Source organism: Argiope bruennichi, chromosome 4, assembly GCF_947563725.1.
Source record: "Argiope bruennichi chromosome 4, qqArgBrue1.1, whole genome shotgun sequence".
In the NCBI taxonomy this organism is placed as follows: domain Eukaryota; kingdom Metazoa; phylum Arthropoda; class Arachnida; order Araneae; family Araneidae; genus Argiope; species Argiope bruennichi.
The window spans coordinates 28352162-28377811 of NC_079154.1; the positions used below are offsets into that span (position 1 = coordinate 28352162).

General features: G+C 27.7%; 1 protein-coding gene across 3 annotated transcripts in view; it reads left to right on the top strand.

Moving 5' to 3' along the window:
• Nucleotides 1–25650, top strand: part of LOC129965492 (plexin-B-like) — a 734796-nt gene that overhangs the window by 135929 nt on the left and 573217 nt on the right. For all 3 annotated transcript variants that reach the window (XM_056079424.1, XM_056079430.1, XM_056079429.1), the window contains exon 2: nt 19201–19235. The gene's annotated coding sequence lies outside the window, so the exon portion shown is untranslated. The remainder of the gene's footprint in view (nt 1–19200; nt 19236–25650) is intronic.

Here is a 25650-nt window from a genome sequence, read left to right on the forward strand (position 1 = left end):
AGTGGAGCAAAAATATCATCATTGAACATGACTTCAAAAATTCCATTCCTAAAGCTCCATTTCGCTCAAAAGCTGTTCAGTGAAAGAGGAAAAAGCTTCTTATAATAAGGCATTTCAAAACACTTCTTTGCTTTTGCACGTTTCAAGATTTGGGAACTTCATAAATAAGAGGTAACTCGAAAATATCCTTTTACTGAAAGAAGAATTAAGTTTTAGAAGGAACCTTACTCATATTTAGCTATATTACGGCATGTAAAAGGATATCCGTAAATTAATTTCAATTTAATTTACAAGAAACGTAAAACTAGGGACCAAGAATTTGCTAAATGAAGTTCATGAGATGTAGAAATATTGCTAGGAAAAAAAAATCCCTTTATTAATGAATGGTGTTTATTAGAGATAAAGTAAAACTTTGCTAAGAGCGCATTTATGTATCTTATAGTTACACATTATCTTACTGTTAAGAGTGTATTAATGCATCACTTAATTAATTGCTTTAATAATCACACTGCCGGCGTCCTTGCATGGGGGTAGCGCATCTTCCCCGTGATCTGGGCGTCCTGGGTTCGAATCCCAGTTTGGGCAGGGTTGTTCTTCTGTGTTCTATCTGTGAGGTGTGTGAATGTGCCCCCCTGTAAAAAGGGGTTGTGCAAGCGAAAGTGCGAGTTTCATCTTCATATGAGCTAGAAATCAGACTTCTGCCCTCGGGTGCTCAGGGATCTTTACCCTCAGAAGCTACTGCACCCCTTTTCCGTGGTAACGCGGACACGACGACATCATCATCAATAATAACACTGAAGAATTTTGCATTCCTTGATGTTCCTCAAATAATTGATAATTTTTTGATCGGTTCAGATAACAAAACTCGCTCATTCATAAAGCGCAATCTTTTATTTATTTCAACATTGAGATGATACATACAATTGTTACAATTATACATATTAAGATGATACAACATTGAGGTGATAATGTTGCAAGCATTAAAAAAGACGACATTTCACTAAAAATATCTGGCTAATGGGTGATATACGAAAATTGTTTAACACACACACACAATATACGAAGACTAAGAAAAAAACACGAATAAGAATACAATTGAACTGCCACCTAAATTCTGTAAGAAAACAAAAAGAAAATTTTAAGCGGGCAGGACACATGAGGTTTTTAAATAACTTAGCATAGAGAATTATTCAAAACACCTGCAACAATCACAAATTGCTCTAGATTCTTTGGTAGTCAACGACAGGAAAATAAAACTTTAGTATGGTTCAGAAGGACATTTTAATAAATGTTTTATACGTAGTGATTGCACATATTCTTAATTTTGGTCATTGGGATAATGACACTGCAGTTCTCCATTTCACGCAAGCACTGTGTACGTTACAACTTTACTACCATTGATACGTGTCAAGTAGACATGTGAAAGATCTGCTTATTTTCCATAGCCAAACACATATTTCTGCTATCTAAATCTTCTCAATTTGTTTCTTATATCCATTTGATTGGGATGCGTCGTTTATTCAGTCCTGACACATCTTTTTCATGCAGCAATGAACGAATTGAATATGCATTCCTACTTAAACAAAATTTTAAATAATATTATTACGGTATCTTCATGATATTCAGAAAATCCAATAATAACGTGTAGATATTGTACAATATCTTGTACTACTGTGAACATAAAAAATGCCTCACCTTATGAACAACAAAGTAAATATTGCCCTTGTGACGAAAAGAAAGGTTACATAAGACATTTATTACGTACGAAACAAAACTTTTAAGTCTTTTTTTATATTCGTGTAAAAATTAGTCTTCGTAATGTTGTTTATAAAGAAATTATAGCCACTAGTAATACATACAATTGTTTTAAATAATTCTACAATACTTTTTTAATTTAATTTCTGGCAACACAACTCTTTTTGTATTAGATTTTTGTTTCATGTAACTTAGAATTGCACAGCATATTATTTATTGGAAAATAAAAATGCTGTAATATTAAAGTTACCTGCACCTTCATTGGAAATGCTACCCTATCACTCTTATTCTGTCACGTATGCATGTGCTGACTCAGTTCGAAATGAATAAAAAATGTTTCTTCATAGTCTGGTTTGATAAATGAATGTTTTGAAACTCTAAACCAACAATGAATAAATAATAGTCCTATATCCAATGCTTCATCGACATAGCGTGCAACAGCAATCTTCTTGCAGTACATCTTTCCAGTCACTCGTTTCCATGCAACAGGTGTTTTCATGAACTCCTTAATGACGTATAGACATTTTTACTGCAAGCGGGGAAATTTATAGAGCAAGCTCAACCTTTAACCGTCTTTTGACCTTTGATCACCGCGATATACCATCCCAAAGATCTTCTTCTAAGAAGTTTTACTGCCATCGAAGGTTGTGTCTGAAATGGATACCGTTCCTGAATCACTTAACCAAATTGTCTGCAATTTGGAATCATTTTTCCCCCCTTCTTTGGCATTCATATTTTTTATTTTCGTCCCTTTGTTGTAGAGAGCTGTACCACTCCTTTCCAGAATTTATGGGTTACGATGACAGTAGTTGCTGGGGGTCGTATATAAAAATGGGTGTGTTGGATGACTTATAATGTAACTGTGCTGGACTGGAATGGGTGTTTTTTTGTTCTTGTTGTTGAGCAGAAGTGTTTACTTGATGAATCATGGAAGATAAAATAAATCAAATAGCTCTTTCTTTTTTATTTGCTAAAAGACAGTTAAATAATAAAATCAATTTAGGATAAAAATGTTGATTTGTGTATTCGATTGTATTTTTTTTTTTTTTTTTTTTTTTTTTTCTGTTTGACTACAGAAAACAAGTTGGACAATCATTTCTTTATGAACAATGAATAAATAATACTCCAATACCTGGTCATTGTATAAATTTTTTCAACTTTGCAGGATTTTTCAGTGGCGTAGCGAAGGCGGATTGGAGGATGTTTATATTTATCTCTTTCTTCATGCACCAGTCTTACGTAGGGGTATTGGAGTTTATAAAAAGTATTTGTTTTCCTTTTTTAAACCCAAATAGAAAACAGGCGAGAAGATAATGCTTTTCCCTAGGTACCTCTTTGTTATGCATCTGAAATGTTTCAAAACGAAATACTTTATCGCAGACCATTTTGCTGATTATACTCTTTTTAAAATTGCTATCATCAGTTAAATAATCAATTAACAATCGGTTTTAAGGTTATCAAAAGACAATAAATTTTTATGACAGTTTTAATATTTGAAAAATAAATTGTTCGCGTTTTGCTTGTACAAGGAAGGCCATTTTTTATTATTTAAAAACATTCTTTTTATTTATGCAAATATTTTATACTTGTGCTAATATTCTTTAATACTTTTTATTTGTGCAGATATTTAAAAGCTAAAATTCTTTCTTTAACCATATATGAAATATTTATGCAAAGAAATACTAAAAATTTTATTCTTGTATTCAAGGTAGAATAAAATTACAAGATTATTCTAAAATCTTCTTCTATTTTAATAACGTTAATTATTTAAGTTAATGTTGTTAAAAATTACGTAATTATATATATTACAATATCCAAAACAAGAAGTTGACAATTAGTAATATAAAATATATGATTTCCTTGAACTACAAATTTTTTTGAATTTACAATCATTAATCCTCGGAATGAAAAATTTTTTTATCAGATGTTATTTACCTCCTTATAATTTTAAACATCAATTTTACCAAATAAAAAAATTAAAATCAAGAAAAATTACCATTTAGATTAGACACGTCTGTAAAAAATATATCGAATTTTAATCTTCGTGAGTTATTCATTCAAATCTGTATAACAATAAGTCTGCATTGCAATTAATAAAATAGAATCCTGATTACGTAAATAACATAAAGCTCTATATTTTTCTCATGCATTTAATTCCCTAAACGGATTAAGACTTTATACAGCACTTATTTACAAGGTACGATTTTGTACGTATGCGTTATCCTAATTATTTCCATTTAACTTGGGTAAATTAATTGGAAATAATTATCATTAGAATTTCATTCAGCCATTTTACACTGCAAAACTTCAACCGTGTTTCCATTTTTAAAGTAAAATTCAAGAATTAAAATAAATTGCAAAAACAGTTGGTGGAGATGGCATTTAAGGTACGGAAGAAGAATCTAGTTTAGCAATTGGCATTTATAGTAGAAATAATAAGCAAGAAAATAAAGCATTTTTAACTTAGAAGTCTAACAAATTGATTAAAGAAGTATTATTTGATTTCATAATGTAAATTATCCTAAATGAAGAAAGAAAAGGGCATTTAAACACAGCCATTGAAAGCACTCAGTGATCCTTACCTTACAACTCATGCACAAATACTTTAGTTATGGTATCAGCAATAAATTACCAGCATTAAAAAAATATGATTGTATTACCAACCTACCACTTTTTAAGTAGTAAAAAAAAAACTTTCAACTTTTTCGTTTAATTATAAAATATTTTTGTTTAAATTTTAAAAAAAATTAAATTTTAAATTTATCAAATACCTAATAAACTTAAATTTGCTGAATACAGATTTACCTTGCACATAGTGAAGTAATCCCTGCATTTGGCAAGAATTCACTGCGTCTAATTGTTATTTTAACCAAATGCTGGAAAACAACCTCCATCTCCAGAGCCCCTTTTTTTATACAACACCAGCCAATATATTGAGAACAACTCAACCCTTAGTTCGGTTTTTCGATGGGCGCGAATAACGTTTCCTCCTTTCTCCAAGTCGATTCTTTTTTTTAATACGTTTTATTGTGATGTAATTATTTTATGCAGTATTTGTGTGTAATTCATTTGTAAGTTTACCTAACTTTTTTTATTATTTGGAGCATCTCATTGTAACCAAATGCTTTTTTCTATTTGGAGCATCTTATTGTTATTTTAACCAAAAGACAGAAAACCTCTTGTATTTGGAGCATCTTATTGTTATTTTAACTAAAAGACAGAAAACCTCTTGTATTTGGAGCATCTTATTGTTATTTTAACCAAAAGACAGAAAACCTCTTGTATTTGGAGCATCTTATTGTTATTGTAACCAAACTCTGAAAACAACTTCTAACATTTACAATATCACTCTAATGGACAACGACAGTTGATATATTGAGAACAACTCTCGACTTTTCCACCTTTCCCTGAGAAAATTCTTTTTTTTTTTCATTTTTAATTAATTTTGTTTTGTTATAATTATTCTATGTAATATTTGTGTAATTAAATTCATTTGTAAGTGTACTTGGCTTCTTTACTATTTGGATTGTGTCCCTAACTGAATTTTCAGCCAACCACACCGCTACATTAGAACGAAATGTAAAAACTACATTCCGGAAGGGAATAATACGAAGCAATAACCTATCTGTAATTCTAAAACCATATAAAAGCTAAATGCAGTATGAATAGGATCGACTTTAACGCAGAGTATCCATAATAACTTTCAACTACTCCGTAGACGATACCTCGAAGTCTGTGGTGTATTTTATTGGAGCAACATAATCACTCAGCTTGTGCGAATGTCCAACATCAAAGTTTCAGGTTTAAGACCCCAAAAACCATCTGAGCAACAAAAAAAAAAAAAAAAAGGAAAAGACTGCTTTCTCTTGTCCACGTTTACGTTTTTAATAAAGAAAGTTTTACGACGTACCTAACAGAGAGCGCTTTGTTGAGCAACCACCATCCGGTAAGAGAGCCCCGTAAAAATCTTCCAGGCTCTTTTGGATGCAAAACAAGAACAAAGTTCCCTTTCTTCGCGGTAGTCATTTGCATTTTACAGACCTTAAAATGATAAAAAGATGTACCGGCCGAGCCCAGAGCGCGTGGATAAGTATGCTGATGATGGTAAAATATACACCTCTTCTGCGGAAAGATATCTCTTGCCTTTTTGAATAGGCTTAAGAGTAAGAATTCTTCAACACCAAGTCTTAAATATGTCGCTTCGGATAGCAAAGAACTTTTTATTTCTTCCTCTCTTGCGTTGCTTTTTTTTCTTTGTGTTGCCACAAACATGACGTAAATTTCAAAGCATTTCATTCATTTTTAATCCAACCTTCTAGAGGGCTGGCACGTTGAAGTTAAATTTGCTAGTTTATCATTCTGATGAATATCCACGTTTGGCAAAGACAATTAGTCGAGTGCAATAAAAGGATAAGTATAATTATGTGGTTGTCATGGTTCTGCTGGAATGTGCTTTAAACAGTTCCACGATAAATGTGCATTAGGTATTTGAAATTTTGCATTTATGGTGATATAGGCAAGAAATCTGTAATTATAAAGTTTCGGAAATGCAAACACTTATTATAGGAAAATGCAGGTTCTTATTGATAGTATTAATAGTTATTAAACAAATAATCAAATGCATGGAATATTGCATTAGCATTACTGGCACAAGGGTTATTTTTTTAAAGGTAGTATTTTAAAATATAAAATCATATCGACACTTTAAAAAATTCCAGGTTTCATCAATTGATTTTTTTAAAGCAAATAACATCCAGTTTTTAATTCCTAAGTTTGTTTATTGTTTTCAATCTCCAATATTTGTTCTTTGAAAAGACTTTGAGAAAAGAATATATTATCTTTTCTGCCAGCAGGTATACTGTTTTACAATTCATCAAGAACTCTCCTAAAATAGGTAATTAAAATAAGGAAAGTGACTGTGGTTTTTATGTAATATTTTAAAGTGTGTGAAAACTGACGCTTGTTCTAAATTTTCTTTATCTATTTTTTATTAATATTAATTGATTTTCAGTACTATAAAACTTATTTATAACAATAAACTAGCTTAACTTGATGGAGTTCTTTTTATACACCTGAAGCTCATAGAAATACATATTCCAATATTCACTGGTATCGTGATTATTTGTAGAATTCCATAAGAAGTTACAAAAAAGAAATTACAATTTATTGCTTGCCGGGAAGCATTTATAGTCTTAATATTTAATTAATAATGAAACTTTATTAGATAAGCTTCCTCTAGAAGAACTGATAACTGGAACAATAAAATTTATCTAATCTAATTGATTATAGTTTAAATGTCCATTCGAAAAAATTCTGCTTATCTGCATTTTTTTATTCATTTTAAAGTATAAAAACAACTAGAATTTTTTTTTTAAATATAAACATAAGATAATGACGTTAGAATTTATATTTACCAAGCAACAGAAAATCGTTTGCATGAAGAATGCAGTTTTCTTTTATATATATAAAAAATGTGTTTAATTTTTCTTCGGGAATTTTGTTTTTATGTCTGCACGAACAAATATTTAGTTTATTAGATGTAAATTATCGTTTAATAGATGCAATTTTCGTTTAAATTTTCCTTAAATCACCTGGCTTCCATGTAAAAATATAAAACGATTATTTATTTATTTTTGTAGACGATAATTTTATTTTCAAATTCCGAGCAAGAACATAATTCTATCCATATTTTAATTTATAATAGTTAAAATATAAATTCATATATACTTAAAGCCTGAATTTTTATTACAGTACATACAGATTTATCTAGGATATTTATACGAGTTTGTTGTAAATATAGAATTGTGATACCGCTGTTATCACTTGTTCTATGTAATCATTTGGACAATTTAATAACGAAGCCGCAGGGAACGATTTGCAAAAAGATCGATAATGGTTTTTAGATTTCATGTTTTATGCATTCTTCTGGGAAAGTGATTGCTTTTTATGAATATTTAGATATGGTTTGAGGTTCTTTTAATTTTATTACTTTTATTTTCGAATGTTTGAAGAAGATTCTGGAAAATTAATTCTGAATTTTTTAATCATACGCTAGCCAAATGCATAATTTAAAAGGATCGTCTTATGCATTTGCATTGTTTATTAATTTAAATGTTCGAAATTAATTCAAGAAGAATTATTTTTTGCTTTCTAAATGAATTTCTATTAAAATTTATGCTGATTCTCAACATTTTCTAATACAAAATTGTTTTATCCATAATTTTATCGTTTTCATCATGTCCATCATTAATTTCATCATTTGCTGGATCAATTAAGATTTCAAAATCATCGCTTGATTTTTTTTAAAAAAGTATTTATGACGGAATTTTATAATTCCACTGAATGAATGTTTTTTTTTCTCCATATTTCAATATCTTTCCAACTTACTGATAAAATTCTTTTTTTTCCACGCAAAAAAAGGAAGAAAAAAAAACTGAACTTACTATTTTAATTTGTAATATTTTAGAACGCCATTTTTACTCCACTGAATTACTCACACTTGTTTTGCTATATAATTATAAACAACTGTGTTTATTTTTCTAATCCTCAAAATATTTATCAAAAATAGATTTTATAGAAAATTTCCATATTAGAAAACATAGAACTCATTTATGTTTTAAATTAATTTAAATTAAATTTATTCATTAAAATAATAATTTTAAATATTATTTAGTAATTCTCAAAAACAGTAACGAAGGTCATTTAAAAAATTTTTTTTATATGTATACTAAGACGATTTTTATAATTCAGAATAAAAGTGATGCATATTGATGAAACGGATTCAAAGTCAGTAAAATTTCCCAAATACTTCAATCCAGTGCCATTTTGGTATCCATTATGCCTTTTGTTGAAAGAAAAAAGAAGATGATTTCATAGAATTCTGTAAAAACAACACACTGTTAGATGTGAAATTATGTGTTGAATTACGATTCTTCTGTATCTGTGACGTCACGTATCTTTGAAATTTTTTTTATTAATGTCAACTTGTAATACCTTTTTGCTATATTATTACATTTCTTTCATTTTTTAAATAATAAAGAAAGAAATTTTACCTCTTTTGCCTTCTAAATTATAGTAATTCTTTGTAAAATATTTATATTGTGAAGAAGATAGGATATCATTTCAAGAAACAGGATTTCTACCAATGACAAATCAAGTCTAGAGCACGATTCAAGTTGAGAGGGACCGCATCACCAATAAAGGATATATTACATATTTCTGTGCATCTTAGAACTTCATGAAATTAAAATACTTTCTTTTAAAATTCATTTTGAGGGTAATAATACATCCATCACCTAGCCTTTCTTGAAAGTTTGAATCTTAACTGATTGCTTTAATGTCGATTTTATGAACACTCTAAGGTATCTTAAGTTTACTATTAATAAATTCAATACTATATTTATAACTTATCGGAGCAAATATCCACTTCATTGATGCCTTATGTTTTTACGCATTTTAGAGCTTTATAAAATTAAAATACTTTCTTTTAAAATTCGTTCTGAGAGTAACAATACACCACCTAACCTTTCTCGATAGCTTGAACCATAACTGACTGCTTTAATGTCGACTTTATGAACACTTTATGGCATCTTACTATTAATAATATTCAATACTATATTTATAACTAATCGGAGCAAACACCCACGTCATCGGTGCCTTAAAAATAGAGTTGGGCAATCGAAAAAAACATCTCAATGCAGACGAAATTGATTCCTTTTATAAAAAAAAAAAAGTAAGCGCCTCCGAATAATACAAGGGGAAGAAAACTTATTGAAACCATTACTTTTGCCGATTACTCTCAATTGGGCCTCGTTAGTCGCTTATTTCTACTCTTTATTCAAAGGAGAGGCTGAAGGATTTGTTTTTTGGTTCGGAAATCCGTTCGTTAGTGAGATACTAACGAGCCCTCTCTAGGAAACACCTCATGCGGGACCCCATGAAAGATATCCCTAATTTGAGAACGCTTAAATGGAGACCCTGTGGATAAATGTACGACTGCCTGCTTTTGAAACGTTTCCGGCCTCTTAGAGAGATATATTTTATAACTCTGAACTGCAGATTTTTTTTGTGTGTGATCATTTTTTATTGCACACTTTCGCCTTGGACTACTCTGAGGGAGGGTGGAATGGAATTCATTAAAAACGGCAGGGTGATCAGGGATGGGACTCATTAAAACTGCTTTTCCTGTTTCACTTTTAAAAGTCTTATCTTGAAATAAGAATAAGAGAAATTAAATAATTTTTACCACCTCGTTTGGTATTAATATATATTAAAAAAAAGTATTATAAACTTTTTTAAAAATTGTATCATGAAATATTCAGGGGTCACCTTAATTTAAACTTTTACCCCCTCAGGGTCTGAAAAACATATTTTTTTAAAATTAAGTCTGTCTGTCCATCTGTGTAAAGTCGATAACTCCGCAATTCTATGAAATTGGCAGATAAAAATTCACAAAAGAAATGAAATAATTCTTACATTTTCATATTCAGTTAATATACATAAAAAAAAGTATTGTAACCTATAAAAGAATTCAATGTCGTGGTTTTGTAGATTTTTTCCAGAGTCTATAAAATACATGTTTCGAATTATGTTCGTCCGTCTGTCTGATTGTAGTAACTCCAGAACAGAATGAAGTGGCGTTTGGACAGACATACTGACTTAGTTTTCAAAAATGTTTTTCAACTTGATTTTAAAACCGTATTTGAATGCATTAATTGTATCAGATTTTGAATAAAATTCATTCTTAAAAAAGATTTTCGGTTTGTCTGTCTAAGAGTAGTGAACACAATAACCCAAACATAAAAGAAGCTAAAGAAATAAGATTTGGTTTGTGGTATTCAGATCTAAATTTTAATTATGTTGCAAATTTTGAATCTAGTTGGTCTGTGAAAAAAGATCCAAAGATCTTGATTTCTCTTCACTCTCAGTTATCCGGCATTTCATCCATTCATGAGACTCTCAGTTATCCGGCATTTCATCCATCCATAAGACTATCAGTTATCCAGTCTTCTTGTTATCCGGCGTTTTCAGAAGTGCTGTAAACTTAAAAGTCAAACATTTTATCTGGAAATAAGATTAAATAGTAATATTAGATATCTAATTTTTCGCATTTATTTTTTGAGTATTAAATGAAACAACTTATCTTGGAAATACTAATATCGAATACCTAAATTTTTGCATTTATTTTTTGAGTATTAATTGATACGATATATCTGTTAAAAGCCAAAAATTTCTTTTTTCCCTTTAAAATTACACCAGAAAGTTATACTTTAAAAAAACCTACCATAGGTTAAAAAAAATTGCAAAATGTATTCTCGTAAAGAACAAATTGAGGAACTGCCATCTCACCGAACTATTTTAAATCCTAGATTTTATTCCTTTTAATAATAAATACAAATCTAGAAGCACTCCTTTTCTTTAGCACTCTTTTAGAAGCACTCTTTTTCTTTAAATAAGCAATATCAATTTACTTTTGTATAGTAATTCGATAAAAGTGCTTTTTTTCCATTAGGATGAAATGTATATTTTTAGAAATCAGATAAAGTAAAAAGAAGTTGAATGGGATCTTATGAAACGATGTCTTCATATCGATATTGAGATTTACAAAATTTTAAATTTTGTTATTTTGAAGCCCAAAATAGTAGCAAAAACGATCAGCTTGCTAAGTCAGCGATGTAGTAAAAAAGAATGAAAGGAAAATAAAAAATAAAGGTTCTTCAGATCATGAGTTTTGCGAATTTGGATGTCCTAAATAATTTTTCTTATCATACAGTAACCCAGGCTTAAAATAAATATTTTTCTTTTTTCAAAAAACTAGAAAAAATACAACTAAACAAAAACGTGTCGTCAGTGTACAGATTTGAAGTTATTTTTTTTCCTTTGCTTTTTTTGGAAGACGTAGAATGCAATCGATAATTGTGGCAAGCTGCTGCTGATTTTTTTTTCTTCTTTTTCTATTTTTAATTTTTTTTTCCGACTAGTTCTTTTTTCTCCTTTTCTTATATATTTATGTATTTCATCGAGTATGGCTTTGAAAAAAATCGTACCCATTTTCTATTGTTTCACTTTCGAGTTCGTAAAGCGTAAATAACATTTTCGGAACACAAGGCGGAACATGTTTCACAAGTGTATATTTCTCGTTGCCACTTCGAGGGAAGAAATAAAAGCATAGATAAATAATATTGCTGTAACTTGCTGAAAAAGTTCAGAAAGCGTAAACAATGGAAAAAACCGGACACAACCATAAAAACTAATGCTAGGTTTTTGCTCTTTAACTTGCTTTTTCTAAACAGTCTCACGTCTTATGGTTGAAAATAAAAAAAAAAAAGAAAATTGCGTTTTTTAATATTAGGAATGTTGTTGCTGATGGTTTGTTTGATGATATTCTAGTGAAAAATGCCGTTTTATTGTAAACAGATTATTTTCAAACATTTGTTCATATTAAAAAAAATAAGGGACGTTAATTTATAAACTATATAATATATAACTTACAAAGTATCTACAATTACTATGTAAAGTAACTTATAAACAACATAATATATAACTTACAAAGAAGTTATAATTACTAACTATATAAAGTAACTTATAAACTATATAATATGTAACTTACAAAGTAACTTATCAACTATATAATATGTAACTTACAAAGTAACTTATCAACTATATAATATGTAACTTACAAAGTAACTTATCAACTATATAATATGTAACTTACAAAGTAACTTATCAACTATATAATATGTAACTTACAAAGTAACTTATCAACTATATAATATGTAACTTACAAAGTAACTTATCAACTATATAATATGTAACTTACAAAATAAATTATCAACTATATAATATGTAACTTACAAAATAACTTATAAACTATATAATACATAGACTTGATGAAGTTATTTTTAAGTTATTTTATAAGTTAACTTATAAAATATGTTAACTTACAAAATAACTTATAAAATATATAATACGTAACTTACAAAATAACTGTAACTACTAACTACATAAAGTAACATATAAAATTTGATTACTATATTAACGTCAAATAATTAAAGCGATTATTTTTGAAACATTTTTTAAAAATTTTATAACTAACATTAAAATTTGCAATTGAAATTAACTGAATCAAATTTTAGATTAAATATTTGTGGTTGATTCTAATTTACAATGCAGGCGTTTTTGTTCACTATTAAAAAGTTTTTGCATAAAAACATCAAAATTTTATGGTATAATGCATTAAACTTGTTTTTAAAAAGTGCCTATCTAAATCAAACTCGTAACATAATCTAACCTTTTACACTTGAATAGTATTTTAAATCCGCCTAATAAATTATTAAACAGAATTGCCGAGCAGTTAAATATTAAGAAATCTGCGTTTATTTACTTTGAATTTAGGAAGGGAAAACTGGGGGGGGGAGGTGAAGATCTAAAAGAGAAAAGAAAATGCTTACAAACACTTAGTTTACACCAATAATTTACTTCATTGTATTGACAACGCCGCATGTTCGCTTTTGATGTTATCATGCTTCAGTTTGGGTTTGGTATGTCCCTATTTCATTGTTCCAAGTTATTGCTATTGGGGAAAAAAAAATTCAACAGAAGAACAGTCAAGTCTTCCTGTCTGTTATAAAACTAACAGAGAATATTTAAATGGAATTGTTATTATTATTATTTTGTTCACTTAAAAGAAATTCATCTCTAAACAAATTAATTTTAACTACTTAAACTATCTTAACCCTTTTCAGAAAAAATAATATTGCTCGAAGAAATTGTATTGGATACAATTGAATACATTTTATTAACTTTTCCAGACTACATTTGAAATAGTTGCCATAATTTTATAAAGTATATTAATACCTTAGAGAAATGCGTATTTTTCTGAAGCTTTAAAATATTGTAGAGAAATAATGCTTTATTTGTTAAAGATTTCCTTCTTACAGTCTAATAATTTTCTGTTTCATACCTGGAACATTCTTTCAAAATAAATCCGTCATATCCAATTTCATGCTGTAAAATTTTCTTGGAGAGATTAGATAATATAATTTTCGAACTTTTGAAATTTCTTCTTTATGTTGAAATTATAAACTGATTTATTTTATACAGAAAAGAAATAATTTTTTCACTATATCAGAAGGTTTTTCATTTCTATGAATTATTGAAATAACTCAGTTTTTTGGAAACCTGTATTTAATTTTGTGAATTTTATTTTTGAGGCAAAAGTTTTCTTGAATTTATTAATAAATTTGCTGAATTCTCTTAACACTGTTAATAAAAATAAATTAATTTATCATATACAAGGCTAACAGTTTTATTATACATATTTATTATATTAATATTTATTTTATTAATTCACTTAATACTGTTAATAAAAAATGTATAAATTTATCATATACAGTGCTAACATTTTTTACTCTACATATTTATTTTATTAATAGTTTTTATTAATTCTCTTAAAATTTTAAATAAGAATATATTAATTTATCATATACAATGCTAAGTTTTTATTCTACATATTTTTTATTAATAATAATGAAATAAAAGAGTGTTTAAAGATATTAAATTTGAAATATTAGATTAATATAAATTTATTGCAAATTTTGACAGACGATTTATAAAGTAAAATAGAATTTTTTAAATGTGTTTCATATAAATATATTATACCAAAGTTTAAAAAAAAATCTTGTAAGTTATCAATTTTTCTGGTATCGCAATGTTTCAAGAGTTTAGTGAGATTTAAATACCTCATCTTTATTTCTTTACTTTAATTATAAATAGCATTTATTTTTACTTAGCCGCGTTTGGAAACCAGCCAGTTTCTTTGAAATATTAACACTATTTAAATTAAATTATAATGTGTAATTAGATATAATTTAATGTTCGTGGCTTCCTAAACAATGTTGCTTTATCAAATTAGGACACATGTTAAATCCTTGTTATTTTAATAATTTTACATCCTTTTTGTATTTATGGTATATATATATGATTTTTTATGGTGTTAAGACCTATGACATCATAATACGTGAGGCCTAACTGCCCATGTAATGTATTTTCTAGTCGCACTTTATTTTTTTTTCAGTTTGTCCTTGAAAATCATTTTCAATACCAAAATGATATACTGTTTGCTACCATAAATGTATAACACTCGAACATATCTAGACAAAGTATGAAACAGCCATCGTTTGTTTTAAATTTTTACTTGTTTTTTAAAACATTGTATTGAATTTCCAGATATTATAGAAAGTAATAAAATGCTTTTTCAGTGAAATATGAAACATTTTGCAAAGATTCATTTGATAAATGTTCGAAATACAAAATGGAATTTTAAAAAAAAATTTTACAGGAAGAATAATGCCAGTGTGGAATTTATTTTCAATGAATGATATCTTTCACTGCATTGAATCATTCTCTATATATAAATAACTGATTCTAAAGAATACATCTTGAATGCCCTCTATGAATGGGGAATGGTGGTTAAATTTAAACATAATTTTAAATCTGATCTAGTTGCTCTATAGAATTATAACAGAAATCCTCATTGCCAATGCCATATCTGATATACTGAAGCAATATTTGAATGAATGTTATATTTAAAACTAAATCTGAAAATTGTCATTCATTAAGATACATGATAATACTGGATAGTTTAATAAAGAGTATTAATATCTTTTATCATTTTTATTAGAACTGAATTTTATTTTTTGCCACGGTACTCCCTAGAATTTATAAATTCGTATAATTGCCACTAGTTGATCGCTCCAGTTTCTAGCAGGCATAATTTTTTACGAATACTGTATTAAGATTAAAGCTAAAAATCCACTTTTCAATAAAAAAAAAACACCAAACAGTTGATACAAGACACCTTACTAAAGAAACGTGTTGTAATAATCCTTAATATTAGAACTTTTCAAAGATATCTTATCATTACAAACACTTTATTTTTATTTATCAACTTATAAAGAAAGGCTTAACTCGCAGAAAAGGCTTAATTTTTTGTTAACCTTTTTTATTATTTTTTCCCCTCATTTTTTAATGCGCGTTAACTTTTTAAAACATGAGATTCTTTTTTTTATAATTTGTATTAGTCTTTTTCATCTGTGTGTGTTAGAAGAAGCTTTCTTAAGTGGAATAAACTATTATTTTCTGTTTTTATTGGCCTTTTGAGTCACTGAAAATGATATGAAAAAAAAAACTGAAGACAAAACAAAAACACTGCACGTCGTCGTCGTCTAGAGCTTACGCTTTTTGAGTTTCAGAGATGCTTAGAATTAAAGGCGGCGAGCCTTTGCAGACAAAGAAAAAAATCATTCTCTTGGGTGAAGAGATAGTTTTAAAAAATATGCTTTTTATTATTATGTATTTATTTTAATCCCCTTGCCCTTTAAACTCTCCTTTTAAGCAGTTTGTGAAGTTTTTTTTTTCTTTTTAGTACTGCATAAGTTTTCGAAATAATGCAATTGAATTAGTCAAATTAACCGTGTTCATGGTTTGTTTTAAGGAAAAAAAGATAAGAACTTGTTTCTGTCAATGATGTTTTTTTTACTGTTTCTTTAAAGAGCAATTATTATTATTTTTTTTCTTTTCATAACATTCTTATTTGAGATCGGAAAACAAGAAGTTTTCGAGTTCTGTCGTTTGCAGTTCTGAAAATTGTGGATGTATATCATTAGTCAGAATGTAACTTTTAACAATCGATTAATAGATTTTCTATTATAAAGATACTCTTCTCCTTAAAGGGTCAAGGTGACTCTCCCAGTAGGAAAATCTCAATTTTTGTGACTGAAAAATGACAGATCAGTAAAATTCGATTCCATAGAAGGTCATCAGTGATATTATATATGTTGTGTATTAAATAAGTCAAGTTTCTCACATTTTTTCAATAATGTGGTGTGAAAATTTGAATAAAAGTCACTTTCCTAGAGTCATCCCCGTCATTTGACTGCTATTCGAAATGGCTAGACCCCTTCCAAAAGAACTATCGAATTAAAAAGGTGTATTAATCAAAGTCAACTCTCAATATAATCACTCAACTTCTTAGAAATTTATGATCCAGCTTATTAATATTAATTTGAATTGTGTCCTTTACAATAGCGTTATATTTTGGAATAACTAAATTGTAATTTATTTTTGTTGCCCAAATGTTTTACATATCAGTTGCATTTAGTAAAACATTCTTGATGCTTTGAATTTTAATCAAAATGAATTCCAATCTGATACAATGTAGATATAACTGAGCTATGAACCTTTGGATTTCATTAAATGCAATTCATTAAATTTGAACCTTCTTCAATTTCATAAAATTTGAATTTTTTAATTCATTAAACGCAGCTTCGATTAAGCACCGCTCGTTAATTGAATATAGTACACTTCCGAGTATCCGGCTAATGTGGCGGAAGAGCAGGCCGGATAAATAAAAAGCAGGATGAACTCCTTTCTTTGCCCACCAATACCAAGAGACAAAGCTTGTATACCAAAACTCATTGTTATAATACGTATTCTCTCACTTCTTATTGAGTACTAAGTCCTCCATTTATCTCAAGCCACGTAAAATGTGAACGTGGCAGCCGCCCGTTAAATCATAGAAGCAACCTAAGCTTGTGATTACGGGTTGTATTGCTGCAAGCCAAAATGGCTACTCGTTTCTTACGAATTTACGAATGCTGTACTTACTGTGCATCTATAAACAGGAATAGCGATAACAACTGAGTTTCTTTACACACTAAACAAACAATGAACAACGAGCAGAACGCTACTCTTTTCATAACTTGTGTTTTGCACACAGAAGGATCGTTGCAGATACCCGCTCCCAATGCCTTGGCAATGTTACCAGTGGAACATCTTGCCTTTCTAATTTAATTGCGATAAAAGAAAACTAGGCCGGATAGTCGCGAACCGTATAAGGGAGTGTACTGTATATTTCCTCAAGGAGGCCATTGAGATGATCTTAATCGTGTATAATAGTAACAATTAAGATAGTATAAATTGATCAATTTTGTTTGCAGATGAATGGATTTTTCTATTGAATTATTAGTGTATCAAGTAATATATATTTAAATTTGATTAATATGATGGGAAAACTCTACAAAACAATTTCGATTTCGTTATTTTTTTCAGTCATGCATTTATTGAATGAAACATCATAAAATACATGTTTTACATATATATGTATATGTGTATGTAAATACATGTTTTACATATATATGTATATGTAATACATATACATATATGTAATACATATATTTTAATGAATTTTTCATATGGAAGTTTAAGCCTATAACTAATGATTTAGAAATTAATAATTTAATCACTATTAGAATGAACGCCAAGATTATAAAAAGTTTCAGAAATTAATTAACTTTTTGAAAACTAAGCGTAAACGCATTTTTATATGAATTCATTAATAATATACAGATTGCTTCCATGTATTTATTCACTGATTAGTTTATTCCTATAAAAAGATTAATTTTTTACTTATTGATTCGTTTTTTATTTCTAACGCATTTAAAAATTAAAGCAATCAGGCTTGTATTACAATTTCAATTAAAAATAATCGATTCAGATTATTACCGATGGAAAGAGGACATTTATTTTTCATCAATTTAAAAATGTTTCTAATTGTTTAATTTAGCGAAAATCATTCAACAAAAATTAAAACAATCGAACTAGTATTAAAATTTCAATTGAAAAAAAAGGTAATTTCAGTGATTACAGATGGATCGAGGACAATTATTTCTCATCAGTTTGAAATTCAGTTTCTCATTGATAATTCCAGAGAAAATCCTTCAACAAAAATTAAAACAATTGAGCTTGTATTGCAATTTCAATTAAAAAAAACAACGATTTAAATGATTATGGATGAAACGAGGACAATTATTTCTCATCAGTTTGAAATTCAGTTTCTCATTGATAAGTCCAGAGGAAATCCATCAACAAAAATTAAAACAACTGGGCCTGTATTACAATTTCAATAAAAACCAAGCAATTTAAATGAATACTGATGGATCGAGGATTATTATTTCTCATCAGTTTGAAATTCAATTTCTCATTGATAATTCCTGAGAAAATCCTGCAATATTAAATTAAAATCCTTTAATTGCCAGCATTTTTTAAGAATAACTTGTTTAGTGAAAAATCGATACACCTTGGCATCAATTTCAACTTAAAAGTAAATTCTCTAATTTTCCCGATACATTTTTCTTTGATGAAATTCAATAAAGATTCAGTACATCTTTTGAGATAGATAATCCTCATTCGCCAAACATAATAACATGGTATTTTCTCATTTTGTCGATATATTAATACTTTTGCCTCATTTAATTCTGATTATTTAGATGTTATTAAAGCATTCATTTACTCTGAATAAACTGAGATTAATTAATTTTATTGAGTGTTTAAACGATGAAAAAAAAAATGCTTCCAATTAATTTCGTTTTATTTATTTATTTCTAGATCCGGCATTAAACGAAACAGAAGCAGCAATTTCGGTAAGTAGTTTTCATAAGCGCTTTTGTGCATTAATTTTGCTCAAAGTGCATTATTCTTTTGTGTGCTTTTGCTCTTCGATATGATGTAGATTAAGCAAATAGAAAACTCGCTGCACAATTAATCTGTTGCCTTTGTTTATAGCATTCGTGTATCAAGTGCTTGTTTATTGTTTCTCGGAATTCATTGTTGTTTATATTAGTTGGGACAGTTTCTGCAAACATCCGGGTATTAAATGCCTACACAGTTTATTAATCTCTTGAAGAAATTACTTGAGAATAAAATTATAGATCATAGCTTTTATTACGCGATAAAAATATTTAATTTCTTGAGAGTTTCATAAGCTAAAGAGTGCGAAATCATGGAAATTTAAGTTCTAACTGAATTAATAAGTAGCAAAATTTCTAAGCGTTTACAGGAAAATTATTTATTACATTCTTTGAATAATATTCTTTTTTTCTTCTTAATATTTGTAGATTTTTTGGAAAAATTAAATTACAGTCTTTGGATATTATTATTATTTGTTCCTAGTACTTTTAGATTTCTTGGAAAAATTACATTCTTTAAATAATATTCTTTAGTATTTTTTGATTTTTGGAAAAATTACATTCTTTGAATTATATTCTTTTTTTTTCTTAATTTTTTTGGAAAGATGAAATTAGATTCTTTGGTTAATTACTAATGTAATTTGATTAAATTACATTAGTACTAAGGAACAAATTTAATTTTATTCTAAGATGCCACAATAATGCTCAATTCAGAATTTAAAAAAAACTGTGTTTACATTTCGCTTTTAGCAAAAGATATCAACAGTTTTGGTATCTAAAATGCTAGCAAAAATTCATTTTTAATATTTAGCGATATGAATAATACGTAATGAAGTAAAAAATTAATAATAAATAACTTTAATAGCTTGTATAATTAATAAGTTGTAATTTTAATTGGTTTAATAATAGTTTCTGGTAACATTTTATTTCAATCTAAATAATGGTTTGAATAAAGAAATAATTTTGATTGGTCAGCCGCTTATAATGTTTTAAATATAACAATTGTTGAATGAAACTTTTAAATAAATGGTAAGATTTACTCTAATATGTTTAAGGAATTTTTAAAAACTTTTTAAAAATGAAATTTTTTCATCATGTTTTTGATTTATTTATCTTGTACCGAAGAAAACTTTTTGACTGAAAAAAGTTGCTTAATAAATGGATATTCATACGATGGAACGTATTTAAATTTCGAAAATAATTCGGAACAAACATAATTGGAATCTCAAACAATTTTTTTTAAAAAAATTGAATGATAAACTGATAGAAAATTATTTTAATGAGGAACTCAAATTATCAAAGAAAAAGATTTCTTATTATTTACAAATTCGATTTTAAAACATTCGAATTAATCAAATTAAACTGTGCTGGCAAGAAATTAAAACAATTATTCTATTCAAATCGAAGCTTTGATGTTTGGAGTTTTTTCCCTGATGAATTAAAAAACATTAAAATTATCAATTCGTATAATTTAATTAATTTATTATTGTTGGAATAAAACTGAATATCTTTCAAATACTGCAGAAATAATTTTCCTTAATTGCTTAAACAGATTCAACTTTTAAGTGTACCTCAAATGTTTAGAGCATTTTTTAGATTTAAGAAAAGTGCAAATATCTTGAAAATTAAATTGAAATAATTCATATGTTTTTTTCAAAATTATTATTAATGAATTTAAAGAGAACAAACAATTTTCTCCTAAAAATAATTTCAATTTAAAAGACTGATTAATTTATCATAGTATAAAAAAATTCAAGCGTTTCTAATATATTTTTAATTTGCAGTTTATTCTTTAATGTTCAATTAAACTGTTAATTTCATCAAGCAGGAAATTTACTATTGTTATTTTCCCAGTTTTTTACATTTTAAAATTATTTACATTTGAGGTTTTAAATGAATTTTCAAAATGAAATAAAAATAAATAACAGTATTTTAATTTACATAATTAAATACATAGATTACTCAATAATTAGATAATCAATCATAGATTACTCAATAATAAATTTTTATGTGTTTTTAAAATTATTTCGTAAAAAATAATCAAATCACATAAAATCACTTAATCAAAAAAAAATATCTATTGGCAAATTCAATTAATTCAGAAATATAAATTTCTTGATAAATATTTAAAAAGTTCTTCTCAAAAACTTAAAGCAAATATTTGGGAAAAGAGTTGCGATTGTTTGGCTATTTTAATTTTTAAAATTAATTATTTGAATGACCATGATTTATACGTAAGTAAATAGTATCATATGCATCTCTAATTTTGCTTATGTATATTTTTTATCGAATATTATAATAAAATAAACACTGGATAATGTCGAACATATATAATTTTTAGCTTAATTAATATTTTAGTAATTAATACAAAGCGCTTAATTGCAGATCACTTTCTAAAAAAATGGTTTCAGTATATGGCGTATAAAAAAAATGCATGGCTAAAATTTAAAAGCACTTTTAAGCAAAATAGTAATAATAATAATAGAAAACTTGCTGTTGGTAATTATTTAAAGTTTCATTAGGAATAATGCTTAAAAATAAATTTAAATTAAGTTAAAAATTAAGTTTTAATTTAAATAATTGCTTATATTATTTATTGCAAATTAAATTAAAATAAAAAAATAACTCTCAAAATACTAAAGACTCGAGGATAAAACGTAAGGATTCTAAGTTGTAGCATTTCTAGACTATTGTCTACTTTACTTATTTAATAACCCGCCTCTGGTTAACCCCATGGTTCGCTTGGGGTTTTACTAATTTGTTTTTATTCACTTTTTCTTGTTTCTAAGATTTTGATTTCCGGCGAGTTTTCATATTGGCCTAATGGAAAAGACATATCTTAACACTTTACAAAAGAAACTAGAAAGAATTCATAACGTATATTGATTATTTAGTATGCTTGAAATACAACAGACTTATAACTGCTTTTCAAACTTAAATATTTAAAATACTTAAATCAGGGTTTTTTTATTTTAATTTAGATGTTTTTATGAATGTTTTTTCTGCACTGCTAATTTTTGCTGTGATAAACTATAAAAAAAAATTTACACTATAAAAAAAATAAACAAGCGTAGTATAAATAACTATAAAAAAATTTACAAGAGTAGAAAATCGAACATAATAATAAAAAAGGGGGTTTAATACAATTTAAGTTCATTTTCAGCGACAGTCAAACTAGGGGAGGGGTTGAACGAGTAAACCCTCCAATTCAGACTTTGAGTGCGAGCTGAACTATGGGGGGGGGGGATTTTCCTCTACTAAACATGAGATGAAAACCCCTTTTATAAGATTGTTGTCCGTATTTACCTGCTATTAAGCGTGATTTAATAATGCAATTGTATAATACCTTTAATAATTTAGTTTATATAAAATCAAGATTTGATTAATGTAGAGTTTTGCAAAAAACTATATAAAAATCGAATACAGTTTACTCCATTTATTGGGCTAGAGACAAATACATAATTAAATTTAATAAAGGAAAAGGAATGCTTATACTTTTACTCAAGAATATAACTCACTTTCGAAACTATATATAACAGTAAAGAAAACTCAAAAATGTTAAAAGAATGGACATTGTCTTAAAAGAAATTCTTCACCATATTTTACTGTTAGAAAGCACGGAATCCGGGTTCCAAAAAAATCCCCTATTCTTTATCACCTTGTTAACATCTCTTGAGTGAAAAGACTTAAGTTTCGAAAAAAATGATCCGGAATTCTCGACTAATTTTTCTCACAAGTCTGAATCGACTTTAAACAAAACGATCCATTCAGAACTAGAAACAACTGAATCTATTGTTCTGTCTCCCTTTTTTTTATCCCCTCCCATCTCCATTCTTTTTTTATTTTTTTCAGTCTCGTCTTTTTTTCCTTTTTGTAGAATTTCAATATTTAACTTTTGACGCAAGCACTTCTCTAAGGATCCTTTAGTTCGCCGACGAGCAAGGATCCGGCAGTTTCGGATTTCTTTGTATTTCAAACAAGTAGTGTAGTATTTGTGTCTCGCGAGAACTGTGTACTGTCCTCATAGTAGTGAAAAATCTTTTTTTGGGGGGGCCAAAATATATTTGAAGTATGGTTATATTTCAGTCGCAGCACGAGCTAGAAAGACGTTGATTTATTTGAAAGAACAGGTTTTTTATGTATCATATTTTAATATTGTTTATAATTAATTAAAATTTGATCTTTTGGTTGGAATTCGTCGAAATTCAAAAGTTTCAACTAAAGTATTTTAAGAATGTAATGATATGTTACACCTAAACCTTTCTTTTGAATGTTGATGGCATAATAGCATAGTCACTTCATATGCATGACATGGCTAAGGGACTTAATGCGAGGGGATAAAATTATTTATCTCTATTATCTGGATGTATTTTTAATCAATATTATTCAAAAATGGTACAAAGATGAGTGATTTTCATAAAATTACTCTCTCTATAGATACAATTTTTGTAATTATTTTACAATAATAGTTTTCATTGTTGTAATTTTAACCAAAGAACATTTTGATTACAGTTATTATAAAACTCACTGTAACTTTGTTTAATATTCTTAATGTTTTAACAGCTTTCTTTATAAAATCGTTTGAATTATAATTCTGACTCCATTTTTTTGAGGGGGGGGGGAGGGAGGGATGTTACAGTGATTTTTATATTTAATTTATATGCATTTTAAATGCTATTTTACATCTTTAAATGGTATTTTCTCAAATTCTAAATTCTGGCAGAGTTTTCTTCAGAAAAGTATCATGAATTAAAATGTAATATATATTTTTTGCTTAGATTTGATATAATTTTCAACCTGAACTGGAAAATAAGCAATTAGTTCATTTAGAAATATTCTCTAGTTGCTTTAATGCTTCACGATGAGAAAAAAAAAATGGAAATTTTCATGCTATTTATCAGTCGAACCACAATATTTAAAGATGAATAGAAATGTATTTCTATCCACTATATATTTCTCTATTTTTTTATCCACGTTTATTATTTAATTCAGGTTATTAGTTATTATTATTTTATTAATAATTAGTTACTATTATCTTATCTACGTTTATTTTTTATTTCAAGAACTACATAATATATTTTTTAAGCTATCCACTATATTTTAATCAAATCATATGATAAACTTAACTTTTTTTAGCCCTTTAGCCCCAAACCCCTTTTTTTTAATTTTAAATTTTAGTGATTTAAATGTATATTTTGGTTTCATCCGTGCTTTTTCAATTTCTTCTTTTGGAATTTTTTTTTTTAAAAATGACTATTTTAGAGCATTTTTTCATAAAATGCCTCCCGAAAGTACTCATATATAATTTAAACATGGGTCAATTTTCTGCTAGAATCCAATTACTTATTCCCAGCATGCGTATCCTCGTTGTCCAACTAAAAAAAAATCTTTAAAAAATTACTAGAATTTTTGAATAATGCGTCTAAGAAGATGGATATTTTCCTTTAATAAATATGATGCTTCAATATCAGTTCCGATAATCTTCGTTGCGAAGTTCTAATCATTTCCCTGAAGGAGGATCTTATTTTATTTAATTTTTTATTTTGAAAAATTTATTACTATATCATAAGTATTACCCAATCATTAACATGTTATTAAAATCCACTGAATTTGAGAAAACCACCCATAATTCATAATAGAAATAATTTTCATTGAACGCACTAATAAATTTATACCTTAGTGCAACAACCACTCCCAATAGCCAACCTAGCCAACCCCCTAGGAATAAAAAGTTTCAACCCGCCCCAACTTCAGTCAAGCTTCATCAAGAAATACACGGCCCATCCCGTCCAACAGCGCTTGTACCAACATCAACTCTGTCTGTTTTATAATTTAAGCTGCATGTAGCAAATATTCCCCCAATTTCTTCTTTTTGGAACATAAAACTTTCCATGTGACAAAGCCAACGACCCTGGGTAAAAACGTGAGCTAATTTTAAAATTAGTTCGCTTTGTCATTTTTTTTTTTACTCTCTTCTCCGTAACCGTTCACTTTAATTCTTTTTAAGGGCAGGAGTCCTCCCCCCGCTGGTGAACAACCAAATGGGCCTCTCTCTCTTTCTTTTTTACTGCTTTTTTGTATTCCGTAGTGGCAACATTCCATCGAACGGTAGATTTTTGTCCATAGTGTGTAGGTAGGTAGGTAGGTTAATTGAAAATTAAATTTAGGGGGAGGATAGTTAGTATGAGAATGTGGAATTTTTCATTTTTTCCCCCCTTAAATGTTTTTGAGTCATCTTAAGAAGACTCGTAAATCAAAGACAATTTGGAAATTGGATTTTTTTTTTTTCATCTCTATTTTGTGATTGAATTGAATTTTGCTGGAATAAAAACTTGCTGAAAGTTGTATAAAACTTTAATTGTTTGGTCTA